General features: G+C 46.3%; 1 non-coding gene across 1 annotated transcript; it reads right to left on the reverse strand.

Annotated features, from left to right (window-relative positions):
- Positions 1-1972: 1972 nt before the first annotated feature.
- Positions 1973-2046, reverse strand: Trnat-ugu (transfer RNA threonine (anticodon UGU)). The gene has a single exon. It is a non-coding gene; the product is annotated as a tRNA-Thr (tRNA).
- Between the last annotated feature and the right edge of the window lie 17800 nt (positions 2047-19846).

Below are 19846 nucleotides of genomic sequence, written 5' to 3' on the forward strand. Positions count from 1 at the left end.
CGACCTTCTTCCGTGCTGGATGCACACGCATTGCCAGAACTCTTACGGGAATCGGTCAGATTGTGTGCCGCGAGTAATAGGTATAATGGCAGGGCCCCTATAAGATAGTAAAGCTCTGCGCACTATGGGACTTAACGACTGAGATCATCAGTCTCCTACAACTTACAACTACTTAAACCTAACTAACCTAAGGACATCACACACATCCATGCCCGAGGCAGGATGTAGCCCCTTGAACCGCTCGGTCACCAAGGCCGGCCCTTGACAAACATCCTGTAATGAATGAGATTTTCACTCTGCAGCGGAGTGTGCGCTGATATGAAACTTCCTGGCAGATTAAAACTGTGTGCCCGACCGAGACTCGAACTCGGGACCTTTGCCTTTCGCGGGCAAGTGCTCTACTTGCCCGCGAAAGGCAAAGGTCCCGAGTTCGAGTCTCGGTCGGGCACACAGTTTTAATCTGCCAGGACGTTTCATCCTGTAATGAGTCCAGAGCGTGATATGAAATACTTAGTCTGATTAGTTTCAATTGAAAAGCACAATGCTGATCAAGTTCCACATTATTAATTTACTTTTTAACCTATTTACGGCTTACAAGGTCTTCATCAAACTTTAACTATCGTCATGAAAGGTGGTTAAATATTCGTGTACAGCGTGAGTGAGGTAAATGTCACCGTTGTCAGTGAAGTGGTAATACAGTCAAAAATATTGACGTTAAACAGTTAGTAAATATAAAGGGAACAAATAAAAAACATTAGCATAAATTTGGAAAAATAGTGTCTATGCAAAAATTTAAACCAAATTAACAATCCCAATAAAACAAAATTAGTGCTTGACAAGAGTACTGAAAAATACGAATGTGGTGTGTGGACATTAAGTTGGGAATGTGGGTCTCACGAGGAGCGTGCCAGAGATAAATCATTGCAGGCGCACTATCCTCTGTGTCCGCGGTGGCTCAGATGGATAGAGCGTCTGCCATGTAAGCAGGAGATCCCGGGTTCGACTTCCGGTCGGGGCACACATTTTCAAATGTCCCCGTTGATGTATATCAACGCCTGTCGACAGCTTACGGTCTTGGTTTATTTATCATTTCACTCTAAGAGAGCTGCATGGTCATCGATGGTTATATGTTCTTCATCAAGTAATATGTTGTCCGACTCTGTCTGGAAAGCACTCTTTCGAAATTTCAATGGTAAACCTCTCCATGATACACAACGCTTCTCCTGTAACGTCCGCCGCTGAAGTTTGTTGGGCATCTCTGTGGCGTTCTCACGCCTGTTAAGCGATGCCGTGACGAAACGCGCCGCTCTTCGTTGGATCTTCTCTATCTCTTCTATCGGTGCCACCTGGTAAGGATACCAGATTGATGCACAATAATCAAGAATCGGTCGAACAAGCACCTTGTAAGGCAGTGCCTTTTCCTTAAGATTCTTCCTATAGATCTCAGTCTGGCGTACTATTCGCTTTATGTGGCCATGCCACTTAACGTACGTTCTGGATAGTTACTTCTAGGTATTGTGCAATAGATACTGTTTCCAGCGGTTGTTTATCAATAGTGTAGTTGTAGAGTAGTGCCTTTCTTTGCGTATGTATGAACCATATATTACATTTGTTTACGTTCAGGGTCAACTGCGGGAAACTACCCTATTCATCATGAGTTTCCTATAGATTATTTTGCAAATCTATATTGTCCTCTGACCTTGCTACTTTCTTACAGACAGTCGCATCATCTGTGACAGTTTTAAAGAGCTTCCGACTCTTTCTAATAGATCATTTTATACAATGTAACGGCCCTATCACACTTCCTTATAGTGCTCCGGTAATTTCCTTTACATCTATATGAAGATGGTATCTGCTCCCGAAAGAACAGATACCGTTGCTGCTTCTCTAGAGTGAAATGGTAATTAAATCGAAACTCTCAGCTGCCGACAGGTGTTGTTGCTGTACATTACTGGGGACAGCTGAAAATGTGTGCCCCGACCTGGACTCGAACCCGGCATCTCCTGCTTACATGGCAGACGCTCTATCCATCTGAGCCACCGAGGCCACAGTGGATAGTGCGACTGCAGGGACTTATATCTTACACGCCTCCCGTGGGGCCCATATTCCCAACTGTTCACAACCCACATTCGTAGTGTTCTTAATAGATATTTGTCGGGGCACACATTTTCAGCTGTCCCCATTGATGTATATCAACAACCCTTGTCGCAGCTATGGGTATCGATTTAATTGTCATTACTTTACATCTGTCAATGTCGTTCAGTTAAGGATGACGCTTTGAGTTCTATCTGTAGGGAAGTCTTGAATCCTGTCGTGGTCAGATACCGGGTTCAAATGGTTCACCGAGCGAGGTGGCGCAGTGGTTAGCACACTGGACTCGCATTCGGGAGGACGACGGTTCAATCCCGTCTCCGGCCATGCTGATTTAGGTTTTCCGTGATTTCCCTAAATCGCTTCAGGCAAATGCCGGGATGGTTCCTTTGAAAGGGCACGGCCGATTTCCTTCCCCATTCTTCCCTCACCCGAGCTTTCGCTCCGTCTCTAATGGCCTCGTTGTCGACGGGACGTTAAACACTAACCTCCTCCTCCTCCTCAAATGGTTCAAATGGCTCTGAGCACTATGGGACTTAACATCTGCGGTCATCAGTCCCCTAGAACTTAGAACTACTTAAACCTAGCTAACATAAGGACGTCACACACATCCATGCCCGAAGCAGGATTCGAACCTGCGACCGTAGCGGTCACGCGTTTCCAGACTGAAGCGCCTAGAACCGCACGGCCACGCCGGCCGGCTTGAGATACCGGGAAGTCTTGTATTCCGCTAGGTGGCAGTGCGGGACGGTGTCACAAGCCTTCCTGAAGTGAAGGCTATGGATCTCACGGAGGAACACAACGAGCTGTGTTTCGCAAGATAAAATGATTTCGAAACGCTTACTTATTTTACTAAAGACAAAAACTTCTTAGGGTTTTTAGTATTGATCTGTTTTTTATTTTCAGGCTGACACTTCATGTTAAGTGTACTAATGTTACTCTTGTAACCATGGATTGACCCTAAGGTGCCTCTGCATTTCGCTGAGTGGGTAGGCCTCTAGATTTTTTTTTCCCAACCATTTCGCAATGCGTACACTGAATCATCATCGTGAAACACTACGGAGAAGTTTGGAACTTAATCCAGAACACTGTGGGCAAGGTCTGGGGACCAGGAACTCTACGCCACCAACTCATTTTGAAACGTCCCCTTAGAACAAATTATACAAGACTGTGCTTAAACTGGCACACAATATTTTTAGCGCAACGCAATCTGACTTTCAAAAATCCCTACAGAAGAATGGCCCTGACTAACATTAACCTATACCTTTCACAAATCACTTACCTCACCAAAAATCTTCGTTACACGAACTACTGCAATACAGCGAGCGCCACTACTGCCAGCTAAATAAAAGATTCAAACTACTGAAGGCACTAACTACTGATAGGCATAGTTAGCAAATGAAAGATGTTAATAGAGAACAAACAATGTATTTACCTTAATAGTCATAATATATATAGCAGTTCATGCCATCCAGTATTACAAATTTCAAAACTCCTCCATCTCTCTCCCCACATCCACCACTGCTGGCGGCTCACCTCCAACTGCGCAACGCTACCCGCTGTTCACATCCAGCTGCCGCTGCCAAACACTACAATGGCAGACAACAATGCAAACTAGCCACAGACTGCACACAGCACAGCCAGTGAGTTTCGTACACAGCGCTACGTAACGTTGCCAACAAGAAAACGTAAACAGCCTACTTACACAAAGGAAACATAAACAGCCTACTTACATAGCCCCCATGCGCCCCACAAAAAATTTTACAAATTGTTTTGGGCAGTGGCCAATACAGATTTGAAAAATTTTTTATAATTACAATTACAAAGAAATCAAATGCACACACTTATTAATACAATGTTGGTCAAAAGCTAAAATTTTCTCAGGAGTTTTGAAATTTGTAATACTGGATGGCATGAACTGCTATATATATATTATGATTATTAAGGTAAATACATTGTTTGTTCTCTGTTAAAATCTTTCATTTGCTAACTATGCCTATCAGTAGTTAGTGCCTTCTGTAGTTTGAATCTTTTATTTAGCTGGCAGTAGTGGCGCTCGCTGTATTGCAGTAGTTCGTGTAACGAAGATTTTTGGCGAGGTAAGTGATTTGTGAAAGGTATAGGTTAATGTTAGTCAGGGCCATTCTTCTGTAGGGATTTTTGAAAGTCAGATTGCGTTGCGCTAAAAATATTGTGTGCCAGTTTAAGCACAGTCTTGTATAATTTGTTCTAAGGGGACGTTTCAATTTTCTCTTTCCGGTGAAATAACTGCGGTGATATACTTTCTTCCAGTAGCATTTGTTCCACGAGGTGTGGCGCTGGTATGCGTCAGCAACACGGCTACACCCCACTGCAGTACACGGGCGTGTTCTAGGACTCGTGAGATGCGGTTACTGCCCACCAGTTGTCCCACACGCCTGCTGAGGCACCCACTACGGCCGAGTTCCGCCTACGCACAGTAGCACGTGACGTCACGATCGCTCAGACAAGCGGCGTGACGTCATTCGGTGTCTGGTCGCGGCACGATGCGGGCGGCAAAAAACGTAACGGTGCGTCTTTCAGGGTCACGTGTTGGCTTGCAGGCCTACTGCACACGTGTGTGTCTGGAAATCACTGTCGTGAGTCGCTTCGTAATTCCACATGAAGAGCGCAATATTGTTCACGCTCTACGGTCTACAGTATTAATTTATTTTGTTACACAGTTCAAATGGCTCTGAGCACTATAGGACTCAACTGCTGAAGTCATCAGTCCCCTACAACTTAGAACTACTTAAAACTAACTAACCTAAGGACATCACCAGATCCATGCCCGAGGCAGGATTCGAACCTGCGACCGTAGAGGTCGCGCGGTTCGAAACTGTAGCGCCTAGAACCGCTCGGCCACACCGGCCGGCTGTTAACCAGTTTTTAGCTTACAAGACCACCATCACATTTCGACTAACGATATCCCTCTTGTAAGCTGCACTTAATCCTCACAGCTTTCCAGTGCTTTCCACACTACCTGTTCCATTCTATTCCTTCACTTTTCCTGTGTTTGTGTGTTTCATTGTGGCTGCCTGTGCACTCCACATACTCCAGTTTTGCATTTGTCAGTTCAATCTTCACTCTGTTTCTGTATCACCTTCCATGTCTGATACCTCTTGAAGCTATTTTTCAGTACTCTTGTCAAGCACTAATTTTGTGTCCGCATCTCGTGGTCGTGCGGTAGCGTTCTCGCTTCTCACGCCCGGGTTCCCGGGTTTGATTCCCGGCGGGGTCAGGGATTTTCTCTGCCTCGTGATGGCTGGGTGTTGTGTGCTGTCCTTAGGTTAGTTAGGTTTAAGTAGTTCTAAGTTGTAGGGGACTGATGACCTCAGGTGTTAAGTCCCATAGTGCTCAGAGCTTTATTATCTTAGAGGTTATACTGAAGAGAGAAATGTGGCTGTCATACAAAAAAAAGGTACATCAAAATCTAACCTGGTGCAAAGATAGAAGTTTCGTGACAATTAGCACTGCAATATGAAGAATATAACGGTGTGAATAAGTAGTTAATTAATGATACTGCGAAGTATATCCCGAAGGAGGAAGAAGAGGAGGCGGAGGAGGAGGGTAGGCGGGAGGGGGGGCGGTTAACATGGCGATACTAAAGCGTGTCGGTGTTAATCAATATTTCATTTAACAAAGATCAGGGCAAATCGTAGTAATTATTTTTTCTTAAATTCTGATTACCAATTTCGCTCTTTAACTTCATCCTCGCACCCAAGCTATGAAATGTGTAACGTTTACAATGCACGTTTCTCAGACTTGGTCTTAAAAACCAAAACCGGTAACCAGAATTTAACACAAAAATTATTGCGATCTGGACCGCTATTTATTGAAACATTAAATTTTTTATAGTGCTGGTCCCTTTGTGGTGTGGCCTTTATGTTTACACCGAGCGAGGTGACGCAGTGGTTAGACACTGGACTCGCATTCGGGAGGACGACGGTTCAATCCCGCGTTCGGCCATCCTGATTCAGGTTTTCCGCGATTTCCCTAATTCGCTCCAGGCAAATGCCGGGATGGTTCCTTCGAAAGGGCACGGCCGACTTCCTTCCCTAATCCGATGAGACCGATGACCTCGCTGTCTGGTCTCCTTCCCCAAAAACCAACCAACCAACCTTTATGTTTACAATCGATCGTACATCGACATAACGGACAGACAGACGAACAGATTCGTGCCACAATGTGCTGACACCTTCTGTGCACGGAGCAGCGCTCGGCGTTAAACGCCACAAGGATTCCCGGCGTGGAGGCGGCTTCCCTTCTTCGCTACGGCAGAGTGCGTGACGCGCACGCCGCTACCTATTACGCACACTGAGTCACTCAGCCGCGGGCAGGGTCCCGGCGGGGCCCGGAAGAGAATGAAAATTGCTAACAAGGCCCTTCACTTCAGGTGGCCGCTTACGCCGCGCCTCTTTTACAGCGGCGCCGCCTCCCTGGCCCCCGCCCGGCCCGGCGCTGTAAACCCGCCCCCGCAGGCTCTGCACACCTTTTTGTTCTCGCCGGCAGGCGGCGGACGCCCCGGAGGTGCGACGCGGGGGCGGTCATTAAAAATGCACGGCCCCCGGGGCCGGCCTGGGGCGCGGCGTGCCCGCTTCTTGCCCCTCAGATGGCGACAGGCGGGGGCGGCAGCGGGGGCGGCCTGATTCGATTAGCCGACTCCCCCACGGCCCCCGCGTCATCAAGGCGGCGCGCTCCTTACTCACGTGCTGCATCCCCTCCACTCCCTCCTCCCCTCTGCCTCACCCGCTTTTTCTCTCACACCGCTCCTGTCCTCTCGGCGAGTACCGTGATGAAACCGGCCTACCTCAGGGATGCGTTCTGGGGCCGTCACTATCCGCAAACAATCTGCCCGAGCGTTTCCAACACAAAGTACTGGCGCTGCCACGCAACAATGTTAATAACGTTATAAATATATTCTGATGAGACTCAGCACACAAACCACGTCTCAAGTTAAATGAAACAACAAGTTTACTGTTACCAGTCACCGTTTTATTTATTTCCACGACGCGTTTCGAAGGTTTAAACCTCCATCATCGGGTGGATTTACATTAGTTAGTATTACACAGTATGGTTTGAGAGTAAATCTGAGAAAGCCGAAGGTAATGAGAAGTAGTAGAAATGAGAACAGCGAGAAACTAAACATCAGGATTGATGGCCACGAAGTCAAAGAAGTTCAGGAATTCTGCTACCTAGGCAGTAAAATAACCAATGACGGACGGAGCAATGGGGACATCAAAAGCAGACTCGCTATGGCAAAAAACGCATTTCTGGCCAAGAGAAGTCTACTAATATCAAATACCGGCCTTAATTTGAGGAAGAAATTTCTGAGGATGTACGTCTGGAGTACAGCATTGTATGGTAGTGAAACATGGACTGTGGGAAAACCGGAACAGAGGAGAATCGAAGCATTTGAGATGTGATGCTATAGACGAATGTTGAAAATTAGGTGGACTGATAAGGCAAGGAATGAGGAGGTTCTACGCAGAATCGGAGAGGTAAGGAATATGTGGAAAACACTGAAAAGGAGAAGGGACAGGATGATAGGTCATCTGCTAAGACATGAGGGAATGACTTCCATGGTACTAGAGGGAGCTGTAGAGGGCAAAAACTGTAGAGGAAGACAGAGATTGGAATACGTCAAGCAAATAATTGAGGACGTAGGTTGCAAGTGCTACTCTGAGATGAAGAGGTTAGCACAGGAAAGGAATTCGTGGCGGGCCGCATCAAACCAGTCAGTAGACTGATGACAAAAAAGAAAAAAAAAGTATTTGTGTGTGTGTGTGTTGTGTTACGATTTTTGGAGGAACTTGTGGCACTGTCTAGTGGAGAAACAAGACACTATTTCAGAATATTGTTTAGGATTACTTTTGACAAAAAAATTTAAACTGATATCTAACGGTAAACATTAAATAGGTAAACTAGAGTACCTCCAGTGGTCACAGGTTGCTTTTGCTGTCGTAACACATCACATGTGTACTGCCACATTTGTAAACAAATATGGCGTCTGGAATCAGCTGGGTGCAAAGTTCATATAGCAGAAGAGAAATAATCCCAAAGTGCAAAGAATGTACATCGTAACAACATTATTACAGAATAATTCTTTAAAGCATTTGGAGATGTTTGTTTTGGAGTGTCGAATATATGTGTGTGTACTTCAGGTGGTATGTAAATCCAATTTTGACAAGTTAAAACAGCTAAACATACGTACTCGTTTATATAATCAGGTGAAATGTTAAAATGGCTTAATCTTCATACTTGTTAATAACAATTAGGTGAAATGTTACAGAATTGAATTACAATGATCATATTCGCTACAGCAGTAAAATCATACATAGATAACATTTGATTGGGATTAATAAACAGATGTGAGGGGCTGGAGGCAGACGGTGAAGAGAGAGAGAGAGAGAGAGAGAGAGAGAGAGAGAGAGAGAGAGAGGAAAGAATGATTATATGAGAGCACACATTTACATGGCAAGGAGTCTTAAGATTACATGTCTCAAGTTTACACACAGACCATAAGTTCTGGCGTAGCGATATGCACGCATACAGATGGCGGTAGTATCGCTTCCACAAGGAATAAAAGAGCAGTGCATTGGCGGAGTTGTCATTTGTACTCAAGTGATTCATGTGAAAACGTTTCCGACGTAATTATGGCCGCACGACAGGAATTCAGATGGTTCAAATGGCTCTGAGCACTATGGGACTTAACGTCTGAGGTCATCAGTCCCTTAGAACTTAAAACTATTTAAACCTAACTAACCTAAGGACATCACACACATCCATGCCCGAGGCAGGATTCGAACCTGCGACCGTATCAGCAGCGCGGTTCCAGACTGAAGCGCCTAGAGCCGCTCGGTCACAGCGGCCGGCTGTGAACAACTTAAGACCAGACATTTGCAGTGGATGCGGAGATTGCAGTATGTGTCGACTAGAGCAAGTAACCGAACACCTCTGTATCGAGGTAGGTCAGTTCTGCACTGGCCGCATGCTGTCGTGTGTTATCTTGTTGGAAGGTAACGCCATGTGCATCTCGATCAAAAGACACAACCAGTGACCTTAACACGTCAGAAATGTAACGCCGGCCAGACATATCACCGACTATGCGAAAGAGAGGTGACTTGTGTCGTATACCCAATGGCAGCCCATACCATCACATCCGGTACTGGGTCTCTATGAGGACGACGAATGAGGTCTGACACCGTTCGCTCTCCTCAGAGCATAACACACCGGTGCGTCATTCATGACGCTGATATGCACAACCAGGTCACGTTTGAAAAGTGTCCAGTGTTGTTAATGGCCACACTCTGCTCTGATGCCAAGGGAATCCACAACTTCGGTCGCCGTGCTGACAATCCTGGCTGCTACAGTTGTTCCACTGCGCCATATTGATACTTGTCTAGCTGCAAACACACATTTCCTCACTATAGGCACATGACATTGCTGTAGGATGCTGCGTCATCGAGTGGACGGTATATCCCTCCTCTCGAGCGCTAGTCCCGTGGGACACTAAAGATCCACCATAGCGTTGGATATGGGCCTCCTAAACCTGTCGATTACATATTCACAAGACAGATCTACACAACGCGAGCAACGGTACTGAGGAGTGATAAACTACACTCTCGCTATGCTGGTCATTTGCGTATCCAAACATTTTGTATTCCTCTAGCTAATTAGAAACTTTCTGTGCGTCTTCATTGGGCCAAGAAACACACGCTCGTAAACTGGACAGCAGGGGCTTTGACGGTGTAGCAATTTTGATCGTCATCACTGTCGACGTAGATGTACATTGTACACGCGGTCGAAAATTGTGGACCTAAGATGGAACCTTGCGGAGCTCTATTCGTGTAGCACATCTCTGGCGTCGGACGGCGTCAAGTGTAGCCTCGCGCGTTATCTACGTGAGCCGAAGGCCCACGGCGATAGCACGAGCCTGTTTTCGCACTGATCGACGCAAACAACGGAATGACGGTAGCGGCGGGCCCTCCGGTGTTTTTCCAGATGGCCGCGGCTATCGCGCCCCCTGACCTACGGCCTTTCGGCGCACGAACAGGCCTTCGCAATTATCAGAAGAGCGAGCGCGCCGCACCCGCCGACCTGGAAAGGGCACAGCTCTGCTCTTCCTCATCACATTCCAGCTGTCCTCCGTCAGTTTTATGTTCATGAGAAATAATGAAGCAGTTAAAGATTATTTATTCAACATACTCTGCTACATTTTAATACGGCATGCTTGCAGATCACATCATCTTAAAGGAAGGAAAATAAAATAAGCCGTGAGGTTACAATAGATGACTTACTCGCCGAATACAGTATTGGAATGCATCAAATCTGAGCAGGTCACTTCAACATCACACACACAAACACACACACACACACACACACACACACACACATATATATATAAAAGAATTCGGACACCTCCAAAAATATCAGGTGGATTGTGCTGCCAGGTACTCCATATCAGCGACCTCAGTAGTCATTACACGTCGTGAGAGAGCAGAATGGGACACTCCGCGGAAGTCGAGGACTTCAAAAATGGTTAAAGTGGCTCTAAGCACTATGGGAAATAACATCTGAGGTCATCAGTCCCCTAGAACATAGAACTACTTAAACCTAAGTAACCTAGGGACATAACACATCCATGCCGATTCGAACTTGCGACCGTAGCAGCGGCGCGGTCCCGGACTGAAGCGCCTAGAACCGCTCTGTCACAGCGGCCGGCTCACGGATTTCGAACGTGGTCAGGTGTCACTTGTGTCATACGTCTAATCATCCAGAGGTTCTCTCTTTCCGATGTGATAATGAAGAAGGAAACTTGAAGGGACACGTACAGCACCAAAGCGTACAAGCCGACCTCGTCTGAGTGACAGAGACCGCCGACAGCTGAAGAGGGTCGTAATGTGTAATAGGCAGGCATCTATCCAGACCATCACACAGGAATTCCAAACTGCATCACGATCCTCTGCAAGAACTATCACAGGCGCGAGGTGAGAAAACTTGGAACTCATGGTCGAGCGGCTGCTCATAAGCCACACATCACGCCGGTAAATGCCAAACGACGCCTCGCTTGGTATAAGGTGTGTAAACATTGGACGATTGAACAGTGCAAAAACGTTGTGTGGAGTGACGAATCAAGGTACACAATGTGGCGATCTGGTAACAGGTTGTGGGTATGGCGAATGCCCGGTGAACGTAAAATTCGGAGGCAGTGATGTTAGGGTGTGGTCGCGTTTTTCGTGGAGGGGGTTGCACCCCTTGTTGTTTTGCGTGACACTATCACAGCACAGGCCTCCATTGATGTTTTAAGCACTTTCTTTCTCCACACTGTTGAAGAGCATTTCGGTGATGGCGATTGCATCTTTCAGCACGATAGAGCACCTGTTCATAATGCCCGGCCTGTGGCAGAGTGGTTACACGACAATAACATCCCTGTAATGCACTAGCCTGCGCCGAGTCCTGACCTGAATCCTACACAACACGTTTGGGATTTTTTGGGAACACCGACTTCGTACCAGGCCTCATCGACCGACCATCGATACCTCTCCTCAGTGCAGCACTCCGTGAAGAGCGGGATGCCATTCCCCAAGAAATCTTCCAGCACCTGACTGAACGTATGCCTGCGTGAGTAGAAGCTGTCATGTAGGCTGAGGGTGGGCCAAAACCATACTCAATTCCAGCATTATCGTTGGTCCAAGAGGTCCTTTGGAATCAGCCACTAACACCTGGTCTTCTGTCAGTACCCATCACACGCGACCACAAAATGTTTCATAATTCTGCAACTATGTGCATGATTGAGATGGGTCTAACTTTGAAACTTCCTAGCACATTACAGCTGTGTGATGGGACGTTGTCTGGGGACACTTTCCTGTCAATGACAAGTGCTGTACTGACTAAACTGTCCAGCAATGATTTACGACCTGCCCTCACAGGTTTACTTCAATCGTGTCTGCATAGCTCAGTTAGGTGGTCACCTTGACCTGCCAGCGAAAGGCAAAGGTTACGGTTTTAGGCCCTGGTCCGTCGCATAGTTTTAATCTGCCAGTAAGTTTAAAATTAGTGCAGAATCCGCTGTAGAGTGAAAATCCACTACGGAGATTGGTAGTTCTGATTATGTTCTCTGCAACTATTTTAAGACTCGAACGTCTTGCATCGTGCATCTTCTCCTGATCACATTTCATGCTCCAGTACTCCATTCTCTAGTAGAGATAATGTTGTTGTATGGAAAGTAAAAAAAAGGAATGGAATAAGGTAAATGAGGAAGAAGGAAGACAGCTGCAGATGTTAGCTGGAAGCTCAAGAAAGACGTCTCTGGCAGAGAAAACGCAGCCAGATGTAAAGAGGCAGGACTGTCAGAAAGCTCTGCTCGCTTCCCGAGACGCAGCCACCGGATTGGTAGGACGGCGCCGCTGATTAAATGAATAATTTGATTGTGTGACCAGAGGAAAAAGTCGTGGGCAGGTTTCCTTTTCCCAGTGGGAGGAGGGGTGGGGCGGCTGGCGAGGGAAGGAGACGAGAGCAGCAGAGACTCTCTCGAGGAGTTGGAGGGGGTCGGTAGTCTCCAGCTCTTTCGTGAACAACATTCTGTCTTTCTCGAAAACGTCGGGGTGCTGAAAGAGACAACTTGTTCGGTTAAGAGACTGAGTAGTACGCGCGCGCGCGCGTGTGTGTGTGTGTGTGTGTGTGTGTGTGTGTGTGTGTGTGCGCGCAGCAGAGCAGAGTTGTGGGGAAGCTGAATAGAGTGGAAAAAAGGAGAGTGAGGGGTTGAGAGGGAGAATTGGAGCGGTTGACACTGGGACCAGAGAACAGGCGTAGCGGCAACCCGCACAACATCTCGCCGGCCCGCGTCGCTGAAAAGGTGGGGTGTAGCGGCGGAACAGACGGAGATGGATAATGAGGGGGTGAGTGAGGGCAAGGAGGGGAGGGGGGGTAATTTTCCTTTGAGGAATCAGGCAATGCTCAATCTGACGCGGCTAAGGTGCTGGTGGTGGGGGGGGGGGGGGGGGGGGGACGGTGGCGGCAAGCGAGCAATCTGGCGGCGGAGAGACGGACTACAGCAGAAGCCGCGCAATTTGCCTTTTGATTTTAACCCCTGCGCCTTCGCCTTCGCAACCCCCGAGCGGCACATCAAACGGGGCCGCCGCCGCCGCCGCCGCCGCCCCCGCAAATTAATGTTCTGCCGCGCGAGACACGGCCTGTGCTCCACCTAGCCGCTCTGTCCGCGCGTCTTTTGTGGGAAATCCGCGGAAAGGGAAACGGGAAGAAGAAAAAAAGCTGCACGCCCAATTGAAGGCCTCTCCGGGTCTGGTTGTTGGCGGAGGAGCAAATCAAAGCTGGAATGCCGTGCCCTTTTTATTATTATCGTTATTACTTATAATTCGCTTACGCTGCCGAGAGACGTAAATGTCTGTAACGGAAGGAAGACGCCAGAAACGCAGGCCAGAATTTCGACAGGAAGACTAGGGTCCAACGTGGTCTATAGAGGCAGACTGAAAAGCTTAGCTTTCACAAGGACTGTGAAACGTCTCTGTGAAGTCCTTTCATAAGACGCTTGTCGAATTCGGTACAACTTACTTACTTTACTACCTGACTTTAGCTCAATTCATGAACTCTTCCAAAAAGACTGAGCACTCAAATAAGGCCTATTGAATATTATATGTGTGTTTTAGTGTGGGGTTTCGGTTTTGTTTTGTGGGAAACGCTGAGTTGGTCATCGTCTGCTGGGAGCAGACCCCTCTGGTAGCTTCCGCTGCACGGGGAGCTAGGTAACCTCGAAGGAGAAAGGGGAACTCTTCGGTGAACGCTTGGTGAGTACGCATCGTAGCTCTTAAGGGGGGTTTCAGGTGATAGGAAGCAGGCTGAGTTAGGACTTCCTTACGTTTAACTGTCGAAATACTTAAGAACTTCAGATTAACTGAAGCGTGTGAATCGAGTTATTTTTCCGAGTTTGCCATAATTATATTGCTTTAAATAGGCGATTTTGGGTGTTTGAGTTAAGTGTGGAAGTTACTTAGTTCATTTTGAACAACGATGAAGCAGAATTTCAAACGGTAAATCTTATAAGGAGAAGCTGGTTAGGATCACTTCAACCGTACGTGAGTGTAATAATGTGTAGATGCGAGTATGATTTTTAATCTTATATTTTGTGGAAGTTGCTTTCGTTTTTGTGTGTCGATTTTGTGTCACATGTTTGGTAATCAATGACCTTTCTGGTCCACCACGGCACCGCAATAGGCTTTATTTTAACAGTTTGCTTGTTTAGTGAGCTATAATGTTTCGTGCGCTTTCTGCAAAGCAGCACAACAGTTTGGGTCAGAATGCACCACGTGCTCTAGTTCGGCCGTTTGCAAGCAGCAGACGCAGTCAGTATGTTAAATAATTATCGCACAACCTCCTGCCTTGGTTAAACCTCTGTCCAGAATAGTGCATGCGTAGAATCGTAATGCAAATCTCATTGAGACATTTTTATGGTATGAATGCAAAGGAGATGATAGTATCATCGTCTCCCACCCCCGTTTTCTGTGGTTCTCCTTGCTGTAATTAAATTGTACTCTGTTACATTCTCACGTAATTCTTACTTAAATATTTCTAGTCAGGCACCCGTTATGTGTAGTTAGGATGTGCAACCAAATACTTAGATACAATAAATAATCTACGTGAAAGATAAATTCTGTGGTGTTGATCTCACCCACTTACTCCGATTTCCAATCCTGTGTTAATCAAGTTGCTTCATGCACATGGAGTGCTATTTATCTGGCTACTTAAAGAAATTTGCATACTTGTAATTAAATGATTAATGTAATTAAACTAATAATTTTGCAGCTCCGTTTTTTTTCCAAATGGTTAGGAAGGGCTTGGGCTGGTGGCGACCCTGAATTTCTGAATTTTTATCATTATTTGTGCGAGAGAAGCAGCTAGAAATGAGAGATAACGTATATGGCTCGATGAGAAACGTCCGTCATATTTACAAAGCAACTAAGCATTCGGCTTAATTAATTCAGGACACTTCAAAACCTGACTTGCTTGTTCGTGTTAGCGTTGTGATGACAAAAGGGGCAAAACACATCAGTTCCACACACACAGGCAGAACAACTGTGAAACAGCTTTACAGCAAACAGTTGGATCCTTAATGTTACAAAACACAGAACATTATAAATGATGACTGACTTACAACCTCAGCTGCCGACAGGTGTTGTTGATATACCTCGATGTGGACAGCTCTTACGTACAATGCAGCTTACGCGAACACCACATTCTAACTTATACAGCAATTTGGTTACCTCTTTAGTTGTGATATGCAATCATCAATCATGTAACAATTGCCAAGTCGTTCGCTAATATATATTGTGTCATCTAAAAACGCCTGCGAGAATTCTATACAATGACAGATCACAAATATTTATTTCAATATCGCGACCAAAGTTTTTCTGTGTTCGTCCCGCTTATTTCATTAGGATGACAAATGCACTGAAGAGCCAAAGAAACTGCACCTGCCTAATATCGTGTAGCGCCCCCGCGAGTACGCAGAGGTGCCGCAGCACGGCGTGGCGTGGACCGGACTAATGTCTGGAGGGAATTGACACAGTGAATCCTGCAGAGCTGTCCATCAATCCGTAAGAGAACGAGACGGTGGAGATGTCTTCTGAACAGCACGTTGCAAGGCATCCCAGATATGCTGAATAATGTTCATGTGTGGGGAGTTTGGCGGCCAGAGCAAGCGCTTAAAGTCAGAAGAGTGTTACTGGAGCCACTCTGTAGCAATTTTGAACGTGTGGGGTGTCGCATTGCCGTGCTGGAATTGTCCCACTCCTTCGGAATACACGATGGATATGAGTGGATACAAGTGATCAGACAGGATGTTTACATGCGTGTCAACTGTCAGAGGTAGCGCAGCACGGCGTGGCGTGGACCGGACTAACGTCTGGAGGGAATTGACACAGTGAATCCTTCAGAGCTGTCCATAAATCCGTAAGAGAACGAGACGGTGGAGATCTCTTCTGAACAGCGCGTTGCAAGGCATCCCAGATATGCGGAATAATGTTCATGTGTGGGGAGATTGGCGGCCAGAGCAAGCGCTTAAAGTCAGAAGAGTGTTACTGGAGCCACTCTGTAGCAATTCTGAACGTGTGGGGTGTCGCATTGCCGTGCTGGAATTGCCCCACTCCTTCGGAATACACGATGGATATGATGATGATGATGATGTTTGGTTTGTGGGGCGCTCAACAGCGTGGTTATCAGCGCCCGTACAATTGCCCAATCTTTGCTCAGTCCAATTGCGCCACTTTCCTGGATGATGATGAAATGATGAGGACAACACAAACACCCAGTCATCTCGAGGCAGGTGAAAATCCCTGTCCCCGCCGGGAATCGAACCCGGGACCCCGTGCTCGGGAAGCGAGAACGCTACCGCGAGACCACGAGCGGCGGACAGACGATGGATATGAATGGATACAAGTGATCAGACAGGATGTTTACATACGTGTTAACTGTCAGAGTCGTCTTTAGACGTATCAGGGGTCCCATATCATTCATTTACAGAGCCTCCACCAGCTTGAACAGTCACCCGGTGAAATGCAGGGTCCGTGGATTCGCGCGGTTGTCTCCAATACCCGTAAACGACCATCGACTCGATACAATTTGTAACGAGATTCGCCCGACCAGGCAACAACTATCAGCACTCCAGTGTCGGTGTCCATGGGCGCAGGCGACGCGTACAGCTTTGTGTCTTGCTGTCAAATAGTTCAAATGGCTCTGAGGACTATTGAAACGTTGTTGCTTTAATTTTCTTTGTAAGCGGTACTGCTAGCCAATAAAAGCGGTTTAAAAGCTGTGAGCTGTCTGGGGAAGTTACCGTTGCATTACTGAGCAACTGTTTCACCAGGTATCCAGTTTAGCTTACCAAATTCCCACCCAGACTAACATGAACTATAATCTTTTAATAGGCATACGACAACCGGTGATATATATAAAAGAGAATTTAAATAAAAAGAAATAATTCAGTTTATATTTGGAAATTTATTTTAACATTGATCATCGAAATTTCAGCATATTAAGCGTGAGTCATAACTAAACTGGTACCTTCTTTAGGACTGTGAAAATGTGAGTTTGTAATCTTACGGAACACATCAAATATCGAGCCAAGTTTGGGAGACTGCATTCATAAAATAAGACACGAAGAACGTTGAAACATATGCAAGAGGAAATTAACCACAACCAACCGATTCAATTTTCACCCAAAGAAGTTACATTCGTAGCGCAATCCTGTCCGTCATGTAATTACCACACACTGGTATACTAAATTCATACTAACTCTCTGTGAAATCTTCCCGAAAAGAATAGCTGAGGGCTACTTTGATGATTGCACCACATGCTTCACGTGGTGAACTTGCTTTACACAAAGAGTGTAACTCCACAATAATTTTGATAATTAAAATAAATTAGATCGAAAAGCAATTTACAAAAGAAAAACCTCGAACTGGTTACTATCGTCTTACTATTACCCTGATGGGTCAAACAATTGTATAAGCACGTGGTAATGGTCTCACAAAGTACACCCCACGTGGTTGAACATAAAGAAAAGTTGCTATTTTGAAAAATATCGTCAAGACGAGAAGTTATAATCTCACGCACATTGGCATTTAAGATTGATGATCTTAGTTAGAGTTACTGATCAACACGTGGTTCCACTTTACTCATAAAGTAGTGACAAAGCAACTACCGGAATATATTCTGAACTTCACACGAGAATTACACTGCGCTGCAATTTAAGACAACATTAGATATTTTAGAGCTAAACCTGAAATAAAGGTGATTAAATTTTCAGTTAGGCTGAACTTAATAAATCCATTGTCCTACGGACTTAGCAGACACGCGCTTAGCCGGAGATCTTACCACTTCAGACGCTCGCCACGGACAGACTGCCGTGGTCCCTTCCTGAGGGTGGCTCACAAATACAAACGGAAGTGGCCAGAGAGGCAGCTTCCTATACCAACATGACAAGGGACGGACAGGACCATACTAAGGATAGAAACCTCTCTGCTTTTAGAAAGCGTAGCTACCTGTTCCGACGTTGGTCCTACTGTTCTCTAGCAGACAGGCTTGTCTGCTACCCTCAAGCATGCAACTAGAAATACATTTGCTCATTCATCCTCTCACACAGAAGGGAAGGGGAATGACAGTATCTTATCATATACAATATATAAAAGAAAGCGGATGTAGGTTCCGTATGAGACTGTGTGACATGAATTACATATAAACTGTGTTTTAAAGTGTAGTAGTGTGACGATCGTTCTTGTTTATGTGTAAAAGTAACACGTTCCACTACTCAGTCTCCTCCCAGATAGTCAGAAACGCCACAGTAAATTTAGAAGAGGAATTTATGCCGTAAATGACAACAGATTTAAGAAATTAACATGAAAGGAATCCAACAGAGACCTTTCACTATGGGACTTAACATCTGAGGTCATCAGTCGCCTAGAACTTAGAACTACTTAAACCTAACTGACGGACGTCCAGAACTAAAAATTAAATGGCCATCGCCATTTTGCGAAGTCGGATAAAAAGTTAACTGCGGTCGGCAGCCCGTGCGTCGTTGGCTAGAGCGGCCGATATCTCGTACGGTAAACACAAACGAGAACGTAAGGGCTTAAGCAAGGGCATTCCGTGAGGAAAAGGCGGACCGTCAATGGTTGAGCGCAGCTGGGTACAAAGTGGTAGGGGAGCGCCACTTAACAAATGGCGATGGCTAAAAAGGCAGTGCCCAATACGCAACCTAATTAAAATGACCTCTTCCCGGCGGGAGGGCCGAGACGAGGTCGTGCAATCCGCTGGGAGAGGCTTAATAAACCGGAGATTGTTCCCATGAGCGGATGTCCAGAGGTAATGCCAAACTGACACCACCTGCTGACAGACGGCGACGCAGAGATCATCGGAGGGAATGCAAGAGCCAAGCGTTCTGAAGTGCGAGGACTGCAGCGTCGGCAGACTCGTTCTCTGTCAGATGGACGTCACCAGAAATCCACATGAACATTACAGTGGCTCCACGAAGTGTGAGCAAGTGACAGCTTTCCTGGACCTGTTGCACTAAGGGATGGAAGTCTACAGCAGACAGACGCTATGGAGGGCACTGAGAGAGTCTGAGGAGATGACAATTGAAAAGCCTGTGTCGCCGGATGTACTGTATGGCCTGATACAGGACAAAGAGTTCGACCGGCCGCGGTGGTCTAGCGGTTCTGGCGCTGCAGTCCGGAACCGCGGGACTGCTACGATCGCAGGTTCGAATCCTGCCACGGGCATGGGCGTGTGTGATGTCCTTAGGTTAGTTAGGTTTAAGTAGTTCCAAGTTCTAGGGGACTTATGACCTAAGATGTTGAGTCCCATAGTGCTCAGAGCCATTTTTTTGACAAAGAGTTCGGCTGTAAATATTGATTAGTATTCCGGAAGCCGATGCCGAAAATTTCGGCGCCAACGACGATTATAATTTTTTTCCTGTGCTGTCGATGCAGTTTTAGGTATTGCTATCTTTCTCTGACACTGTATAGTATCGGAGATTCGAGTCCTCCTTCGGGCATGGGTGTGTCTGTTTGTCCTTGGGATAATTTAGGTTAAGTAGTGTGTAAGCTTAGGGACTGATGACGTTAGCAGATAAGTCCCATAACATTTCACACACATTTGAACACTTTTTTTTTAAAGATTGGAGACCTTGCATGGGGGCTTAATTAAATATAATGCAAATATT

Source organism: Schistocerca cancellata, chromosome 12 (assembly GCF_023864275.1).
Source record: "Schistocerca cancellata isolate TAMUIC-IGC-003103 chromosome 12, iqSchCanc2.1, whole genome shotgun sequence".
Lineage (NCBI taxonomy): Eukaryota > Metazoa > Arthropoda > Insecta > Orthoptera > Acrididae > Schistocerca > Schistocerca cancellata.